Consider the following 10,371-nt stretch of genomic DNA (forward strand, 5'->3'; position numbering starts at 1 on the left):
TTACAGTAAAAAGAAAGCTGACTTAGCTACTTAGCTAAGTGACAAACAAAATCGTAAAATTGCTTACATTTTTTTTACATCTTTACTAATCTTATTATAATTATATTTCATATTTCAAATTAATAGGAGTTTAAAATGTTTGAGTGTACATTTGTTTGCAATGTTGGAAAGTCATAATTGATCCTTTATTTGGGGAACAAAAACTTGATTATGAATCCTTTCATGAGATGGATGTTATTAAGTATTGGTAGGATAACAAAAAAAAATATTTTGATCTTTCAATGATGGCACGTGATGTACTAAGTATTTCAATTACTTCAGTAGCATCGGAATTGACATTTAGTATTGATGGTCATATTGTTATCAAGTATAAAAATTATATCCATCGTGAAAATATTCAAACTCTTGTAAGAAATTAATTGCGTGAATTTACTCAATGAATACAGGTAATATTTTTTATTTTTCTTAAAGTATTTATTAATAGTTATCTAACTAATATCTTGTTTGATGTGAATTGTATTTATTGGTAAAAATGAACTTCTTAAGAAAATTATGTCAAATGTGATTGATGGTTCCAAATACATTACAAGTGCAAGTGAAAGAGGAGTCGATAAGCTTTAATTGATTAATTTTGTAATATTTAAAATCCTAGATTTATTTTGTAACTAGGAAAGATTTTAGTCCAGTTAAAATTTGTAAGTTTTTCGATTTAATTTTTGTCCATTTTTTGGTGGTTTTTTTTTTTTTTTTTTTTTTGAAATGAGATGACTATAAATCTCTAATTCAGGTTTATATTGTCTGATTATACTTTAAATCTCATAATTTTTTTGATCCATTTACAGAATGTTTATATTATTGGCTTTGAATTGATCTTTTTAGTCATTGTATTCATTCACTTCTTGCATCTGTTAGAGAATTTATGACTACTAAAATATGCGATAAGCTCATATTGTTTATATATTTTCATTTATCGTGTTTCAATTTTTTTTTTTTTGAAAAGTCAACTCGTGGCCCTCCTAGGACGGGATTGAGCTGTTTTTTCAATGGCCCTTTAGTTAGGGTCAGCCCGTCCTAATCCATTTATCTTTCTAGCCCACTAGAATTGGGATAGGTTGGGATGGGTCAACTCATATTGACATCTCTATCGTGAACGCTATAAAAATAAGGAATTCTCTCAATCGACTAAAAATTAAATGTCTTACCACCCCTCTAATTCAGTACCTTCGAATTTGTCAATAATTATTTGTCACAATTGTGAAGGCCAAGGATACATTGCACGAGTCTGTCCCTCATCTAAAACACCTAACGAAACTAGAATATCAAGTCACCCTACCTCGAATATGGCCAGGCCATCTACGTAGAATTGATTGATTGAATAGTAGCGCCATACATCATTTTACCTCTGATTTTGTTAACGTTGCTGTTCACTCTGAATATCAAGGTCCCAAGAAAGTTATTCTAGATAATGGTTCTAAATTATCCATATCTCACCCTGGTAAAAATTTCATTACTGCTTCTGATAAAAAATCTACACTTGATAATATTCTACATGTTATTGCTGGTACGTAGAACTTGGTATCTATTAGTTCTTTTGCTAAGTCTAAGAATTTTTCTGTTGAATTTTTTTCTTACCATTTTTTGATCAAACACTTGATAACGAGAAAAATACTGCACAGGATTCAAGTAGTGATGAACTTTATTCACTTCCTGTGATGAAATTACGCTCACCATATTTCTTTGCAGCTTTTTTGGTGTTTGGCATGCTAGTCTGGTGCATCCATCCTACCCTACAGTTTGTCAAGCGTTATCAGCTGTTGTTATACACCGCGTGTACAATTGGCAAGAATTATAAAGTCCCTTTTAGTGAGTCTAGTTTTAAGGTCTCTGGCCCTCTTGATTTAATTTATTCTGATGTTTAGGGTTCTACTCCTATTGTTTCAAATGATGATTATTGTTATTGTGTCATATTTTATTTTTATCATTTTAGAAAATATACTTGGATCTACGTCATTCATTTTGAGTCTAAAGTTCTTTCGTATTTGTTCAAATTTGTGCTATTTTTGAAAAATATCTTGGGTGATCTATTAATTTTTTCAAGTTGGTTGGGGAGGTGAGTTTCAACCCTTAGGAAAATATGTGGTAATGGGATTACACAACGATTCTCCTGTTCATATACTTCGAAACAAAATAATTGTGTCAAACAAAAACATAATCATAGTGTTGAAACAGGGAGGGCATTCTTGCATCATTTTAATGTTCCTTCTCATTTTTGGATCAATCTTTTGAAACTGTCATTTATGCTATTAATAGACTACCTACTGTAACACCCCGTATTCAAGTACGTGTATTGGTGTATTCAAGTACGTATATTGGTCTTATTTATATGGAATTAATTTTTTTTATTTTATTTATACCGGAATTTGCCCTTCGATGGTTCCATGCGAAGGTTATTGAATAAGCTTTCCAACGATATAAAGATTTCCAAAAACGGATAGATTTCGGATATAATCGAGCACGTTTGAAACTATAAAACGGTGGCCGGGATATTTGGGAATAGTAAATGTGCAGGAAAATTTCCTGCACACAAACTACTGAGGCCAGCCGAATTTTTTGATCAACTTCGAATGATCATAACTCCCTTAATATAATGAACTGGGAGATCTGCGACCTATGAAAAAAAAGATATTTGAGTCTTCTTTCCAATGCAATTGGTTTCATCTAAATCCAACGTTTGAGTAAGGAGTTATACTCGTTTTACTTCAACCTATCAAAACAGATTTTAGGGTCAACTTCAAACGACCATAACACCTTGTACAGGACGAACTGAGTGGCCTACTTTATATGAAATGAAAGACCTTTGAATTATCCTTCCAACGATACCAATTTCACCCAAATCCGATATCGGAGAAAAGAGTTATGGTCGATCTACTTTAGCTTATCAAAACAGTCCACCAAAGGACAGATTTGACATTATTTAAATTTTAAAGGCATTTTGGTCATTTCCTATTATATTATGGACGGGAATATGTGTATATATACATGTATATGATTTCAAAACTCATTTTCATCATCAATCATTGAGAAAGAACAAGCCCTAGCAAAATTTGACCTTTAAATTACTTTTGATTCAACCGTAGAAATTCCAAAGTAATCCGATAAGTGCGTTTGTCATCTCGAGAGCTTCGAACGGCACCTATTATTTGTGCAAACAAGATTGCATAATCAAGAGGTGAATTCTAAGGTATGAATATTGTTTGCCTTTATTCTTTTCCATATGTATATGTGTGATAAAGGATTATATGTATTGGTTGTTATTGAAAGGTGATGAAAATAGTGTTATGGACTATTTTGCATGGTTTGGCTGTATTGAATTGTGGAAGGTGGATATGGTAATTGAGTTATGGAAGGTGGATATGGTGATATACTATTGAATTGATGATTATTTATGTCTATGGCTAAATTTGGTTTAATGGATTGGTTGGAAGGATAAATGAATCCAAACTTGATATTAGAGGATGTTGTATGAATATGCATGACATATGAATGTAATTGGAGTATAAGAGGGTTAAAGTGACACCCTTTATGGTGTAATTAAGGCTTACTACTTAACCACTAGTTTGGTGAATTCAAATAATTGTATCGTGACGTTTGGTCGCTAATACTAGATTGCTATATATGTTCATTGTAGATAAGTAATCCAAAAAGACGGGAAGTCCATTTGGGACTAGTATTGAAGGTTGACAGTCAGGTATGTAAAGCATACTCTATACCATATCTTTGGCATGAAAGTGAACAATTGTTCTATTTAGAAAGTTTCCAAAGTTATTCAGTAACATGTGATCCATAATGGTTTTGTATGATGTCCTACGTTACCAATGAACTTGTTTCCACCCTACAAGATGTCAAGACATTCCAATACTTACTTGTTTTCCAAATCTTACATGTTTATTGCACTAATAAATGTCAGAAGGTATCCGGTTACTCAAACAAGATCCATATACTATTAATGACTCCAAAACGTTTCATTGATATACCAATAAGTTCCTACTTTATTGTTATGGCATTGATGACTCCAAAACACTTCATTGATGTGCCAATGAGTTCTTACGTCATTGTTATTGCATTGATGGTCTATTTATATGTCTCTTATTGATGTATCATTGTTTCAAAGTATCAAAAATGTAGTGGCGACCGAAATAACAATCTCAAAGATTAATTGAACTAAGTGATGGAAGTTCTCTCTTATCGGGTGGTATCCCAGGGGCATAAACCTATCATGGATCGATCCCTATTTATGTGTTTATAGGTGGTATCCCAGGGGCATAAGCCTATCATGGGTCGATCCCAGTTGATATGTACTGGAGGCAGCCTAATGGTCACAGTACAGTACAGTAATGATTACAAAGATGATAATAACGAAGGTAAAGTGATTGAATAAATACAATGTACAAGTTGTCACAAGTTCTAGTAAGTGTGGTCCACTCCTATTACGATTTATTCACTTGTTTCTGATTTCTATTGAGCTCCTATATCATATGTGATTATCTACAGTTTTACATACTCAGTACATATTTCGTACTGACGTCCCCCACGGGGGACCTGTATTTCATGCTGCAGGCACAGGTACCTCAACTCATACACCGCACAAGTAGGAGCCAGGATATCCAGCTGTTTTTGGTGAACTCCAGTTTGCTTTGGGGCTTTCCGTGTCATATCCAGTCACTTTTGATATTGTATAGAAGTTAGTTATATGGCGGGGTGTGTCCCGAACTTAGTTAAACTCTGTGTATTGTCTAGAGGCTTTGTAGACCTAATGTACAGTCAAGGTGGTGTTTTGTTAATAGACGTGATGGCTCCAACGGTCAAGTATTGTATATACATATATACGTGTGCTCGAGATTATACAAATGATTATTTCTTTTTATATGCGACATGATGTTGTCCGAATTTTGAGTTGTCATAGAGGTATGCATGGGAAGTATAAGGTTATGAGCTGGTTCTCCTGGGCCTCCTCGGTTACGGGTGCCAATCCGCCCCAATAGGATTTGAGGCGTGCCACCTACACCATGGCTATAACATCAATCCCAATTTCACATACTTTCAAACAGATCCTAATTACTTTTTACTACGCGTCTTTGGTTGATTTTTCTTTGCTTTGTCCTTATGCAAAGGACAAGTTGTCACCTTGGTCTAAGCTTTATGTTTTTATAGGATATAGTAAAATTCATAAAGGATATAAATGTTTTGATCCTGCTTTGGATTTTTTTTTTATATCTCATCATTTCATTTTTGATTGAAATGTATTTTCATTTTCCTTACTAGAGCAAGGTGCATACATCATCGACCAATTCTGCTAATGACCCAATAACATTATAATAACCTCTGTTGCCTTAACAACCAATACCTTATGCTTCCTCTGAGATGGATGTTATCGATTTTCTGTTGTCTTTACCTAGTCCAGCCTTGCACCAGCCTTCACCAGAACAAATATACACTCACCACTGTCAGGTTTCATCCCACCATCTGTGTCAAAACCATCAGATTTTAGTGATGGCCTCTCATTGAGTGTTGACCTCTCTCAAACTACTTTACTTACTGCTCTACTGATACGAATTCATCTCTGACTCTACAACTTCCAATTTAGCGCATGGTCACTCGTTCTCAAGCAGGCTCGCTAAAGCCCAAGTTGCCCGTTTACTTGTCTGCTATTGCACATTATAGTGAGGTACCTACTTGTTACTCACAAGTTGTTAAAAATGATCATTGGATTCGTGCAATGGCTGAGGAGTATAAAGATTTGATATAGAATAGGACCTGGGAACTTATACCTCCACCACTTTCTTAGAATATTATTAGTTGTCGTTGGGTGTTCAAAATAAAATTGAAGTCTGATGGATTTTTAGATTGTCACAAGGCACGCTTAGTTGCCAAGGGTTATCATCAACGACCTGGGATTGACTTTGTGAACATATTTAGTCTGGTGGTGAAGCCGACAACAATCAAACTGTTGTTTTCCTTAGCTGTGACTAGTGGTTGGAATATCACACAACTGGGTATTTCTAATGTGTTCCTCTTTAGGCACTTGAATGAGGTCGTTTATATGTCACAACCTCTAGGTTTTGTTGATCCGTCTCATCTAGATCATGTTTGTATGCTGAAATGCTCTTTTTATGATTTGAAATAAACACCTCGTATGTGGAACGAAAAACTAATTGATGCATTTTTCTTTCTTGGATTCTTAGGTTTCAAGACCAATAGCTCTTTATTCTACATGTCTACTGTTACTGATATGTTGTCCTATTTTGGTATATGTCGATGAATATATTCTTAATAGGTAATAACCCTGCTCGACTCAAGTCACTTAGTTTTGGGCATTGTAGCAACCTAGATAAGTGAAGGATTATTTATGTCTCAATGAAAATATGTTGAGGACCTTATTAATCGAGTGTATATGGTTGATTATAGTCTTGTTTTGTCACTCATTTCGCCCGTGTCGAAGCTATCTTCTATTGTTAGAGTTCCTTTCAGTGATCCTACTTTATATCGCAACACTATTGGAGCACTTCAGTACCTCACCTTCACTCGACCGGATGTTGCTTATGCTGTGAACAAAGTATCTCAATTCATGAATTGTCCCATGGATGTTCACTGGACAGTTGTGAAATGTATCTTACATTATGTTAAAGCTACCGCTTCCCATGGCTTGATCTTTATGCCTGCTTCAAATAACTTGCTTAATGGATACTCTGATTCTGATTAGGGGGAGATGTGGATCATCGCAAATTCACCACTAATTTTGCTATATTTATCGATGATAACTTGTTCTCTTTGTCATAACAAAAATAAAAAGTTGTCTCTAGGTCCAGCACTAAGGCCAAGTATCGAGCATTAGCAACAGGTACATCTGAAATACTTGGATTGAATCCCTTCTTTGTGAAATAGGTTGCTTCACATCTATTGTTCCTATTCTTTGGTGTGATAACCTTAGTAGCTACCTACTTGACAACTAATTCCATTTTCCACTTTCGTACCAAATATATGAAAATCAATTTTCATTTTGTTTACGATAAAGTTTGTGCTAAGTCACTTTCGGTATGATATGTGAGTACTCATGATCAAGTTGTCGATTTGCTCACCAAGCCCTTGTTGAAGTCTCATTTTCTTGATTTAGAGACCAAGTTGACAGTGGTTCAACACCCTGCTTAACTTGAGGGGGAGTGTTGATAGATCACTGTAGTCCAACTAGAAATTGGTCTCTTATCTCGTAGTTTGTGTTGACTTTGTTATTGTAATTGTTTAATCATAGGACTCTAAGCTAGATGCTCTATATATTCACTTGTGTACATCACGTATCAACATATTTGAGAAAAGATTTTATAGAAAAATTAATTTTAAGATAGATAATCCTCAAATAATAAATAGCAGGATAATATGTTTCCAACCAAACGAACCCTAAGGAATAGACCGAAAATAAAAATCCTCATATTCATATAAAAAGCTTTTTTCATAGAAATATTTTCGAACGCACCTATTTTGTAATTTAATTTTCACTATTCTTTTGTAATTGTTTTGTTTGCTTATTTGTTAGATTTCTTTTTTTTTTAATTCTGGGGGAGGGGTGGGGTGGGGTGGGGTGGGGGGTGGGGGTCAAGCTAGGTCTCCCACTAAAGTCAACAAGGTGAGTGAGACTTATTACTGCCGTACCAAAAGCTTTATCCTTTTGACCTTTCTCCATCATTTTTTCCTCCAATAATATCGACAGTAGGACTGTTTCAAATCCTACTATCTCTAGGACGGAGCAAGCTAGCTAGGGAGACACAAGGCTGTTTTATATGTATTAAGTTAAAAGTATTTTCTTATATGTATTAGGGTCATGATATTATATTTGTAGTTTCTTGATCTTCAATTTTTATTGCTATATATCTATTATTTATATTTTGATTATCTTATAATTTTGTTGTTAGTTACTTTTTTTTTATTAAAATGTTTGTCATGCTTTCTTTAGTATTTTGCTACGAGTTCTTCACTTTTGTTATTTTCTTTTTCCAAATTAACGGCTTTGAAATGCTTTTCCTTAATACTCTGTTTGGATGATGGTTTACCATGGTTTCATTATGCATGGTACAGTATACTTAGGTATTGTACTGTATGGTATAGTACAATACAATATTTGGATGGACTGTAACGTTCACTACTGTTTAATAACAATTTTTTTGTTTGATTTGATGGTATGATATTGTATCGTAACAGGCAAGTTTACTAAATTGCTCCTAATTATTTTAAATTCATCAATAATTGTTAATAAAATAATTTTCTTTCTACAAATTCATCAAAAATCATGCCTTGTAAATATATTAAATTGTTAAATTCATGAAAATTCATCTTTTAATAATTATTTTTAATAAACTATTGTTGATCAGGACTAATTATTTGATATCTGCATAGCCTTGAAGGAAAAAAAATTTAGTTGAAAATGTTGCTTACCACTTCCATGGTAACGAAAAAAATCAGCACAAAAAGTGATGCAAGTTCCAAGCATTTCCTTGAGTATTTTTGGCAACAAAATAATAAGAGGCTTTCTAGTTGTGTCGATGCACCATCATTACAGTTCAACAACTCGTGTTAGAGCTGCTAACTATCGGGAATATTTGAACAAATATGTGCCATTACTTCCTCTTCGTTATCTCTCTTTTCCTTTGGTTTTCGTTCACTTGATTAGTTACCTGTGAGTGGTAATATTAATGCTTAACTAACATCACACCTTCTCTCTACATCCGCCACTGATCAGATCTATGTAATTTTAGGTTGATTTGATTACTACTACTACAAAATTAAGCAGTTTGAGACAACAGATAAACTATGAGGAAGTAATATAGGATAAAGGGTAAAATATGATTAAATAATATTATATAAGGGCATAATTGAAAAAAAAAAGGAAAAATCATGGAATACCACCGAATCAATGGCTGTGAATATTGAGGAATAATTCATGATTATCAAATCATGAAAAGATACCATACCATACCATGCCTTTCAGAAAATAATCAAAACAAACCCTTAGTAACCATACCATGAAAAACCACCATCCATATAGGGGGTAAATCAAGTAAGGTTAAGATATGCATACACACTATTCTTCTAGACTCAACTTGTGAGTTATACTAAACACACATATATATTGATATTGTTTTATATTTTATATATATTGAATGTCATTAACTTATTTATACTTTATTTCATTATATTTTAATGATTCTGCCGCCACATATATCACAATGATCCAAAAATGAAACCATGTGCTGTAAAATTTAAGAAACAGTATATGAAGAGAATCAAAATCATGCACAATTACTCATCTTTCTCTTTAATAATATTTATGTATGGATATAAAGTGCTATATACTTGCCTTGTGGGATGTGTGAATGAGCTAAAGGTGAAGTTAAAGTCCTCAAGAATCAATCGACAACCATTTTCTCAAATCCTATATATACACATAGAGAGACAAGGAATAAAAATACTATACAATAAGGTCAAGAATATATATAAAATCAAGAATCTTTAGACACATATCAAAGAATTTAAAGTTGAATGCGCGTAAAGTTAGAAATAAAAGTGGAGTAGATAGAGTATGCTTCAGTTGAAAATGATAATATCTTGTTATAAAGTTGAAAATAAGAACAAAAGATTTTAAGTTATATGCGTCAATGTCTCATGATATAAACAATATTTACATAATCAGATAACTTTAGAAAGATGCTGGAGGTCACTTTATTTGATACAAATAATAATTTATTGGTTAATCTTTTAATAAGTCAAAAATGTTTATTTATTCCAAAAAAAAAAAAAGTTTAGAAAATCAAAATGTTTGACCAACTTTTGAATGCTTTTGAGTAGTAATACTAGTTGTTTTCCCGAAACAAAATTAAAATAGCAGTTTTACTCGCAAAGTATTTTTGAAAATCTGATCAAACACAAATTATTGCTTTTATATTAGTAAAAACACTTTCTGAAATTGATTAGTCAAACGTAAATTATTACTCTCCGAAGTACTTTTTTTATTTTCCAAAATAAGTAAATTTTAGAAATTTAGACAAATAAATATAAATATTTCCAGATAACCTACAATAAATATTATATTATGTGGCATGTCATAACAAGTTAAATTATCCTAATAGAGTAAAAAATTAAGAAATAGTGTAACTTTAATTTAAAGTTGCTTACCACACGTATTTCTTTCCTTGGTTTTTTGATATGACCAAAAGGCATCACTAATTAAACTCATAGTGTTTTTGCTAATATGTACAGTTGATATAGAAAGTGGAGACAAGCAAAAATTTATATTTAAGATAACTAATCCTCTTCCCTTTTATG

At 32.8% G+C, this 10,371-nt stretch overlaps 1 protein-coding gene across 6 annotated transcripts in view; it reads right to left on the bottom strand.

The window, feature by feature from the left end:
- LOC107877781 (calcium-transporting ATPase 10, plasma membrane-type) overlaps positions 1-10,371 on the bottom strand; it is a 62,561-nt gene extending 52,190 nt beyond the window's left edge. For 3 of the 6 annotated variants that reach the window (XR_007042694.1, XR_007042695.1, XM_047393477.1), the window contains exons 1-2: positions 10,222-10,371; positions 9,407-9,481 (exon numbers count right to left, since the gene is read on the bottom strand). The gene's annotated coding sequence lies outside the window, so the exon portion shown is untranslated. The remainder of the gene's footprint in view (positions 1-9,406; positions 9,482-10,221) is intronic. The other 3 variants (XM_016724499.2, XM_047393474.1, XM_047393473.1) reach the window with 1 other exon arrangement.

This window comes from Capsicum annuum, chromosome 7 (genome assembly GCF_002878395.1).
Source record: "Capsicum annuum cultivar UCD-10X-F1 chromosome 7, UCD10Xv1.1, whole genome shotgun sequence".
In the NCBI taxonomy this organism is placed as follows: Eukaryota; Viridiplantae; Streptophyta; class Magnoliopsida; order Solanales; family Solanaceae; genus Capsicum; species Capsicum annuum.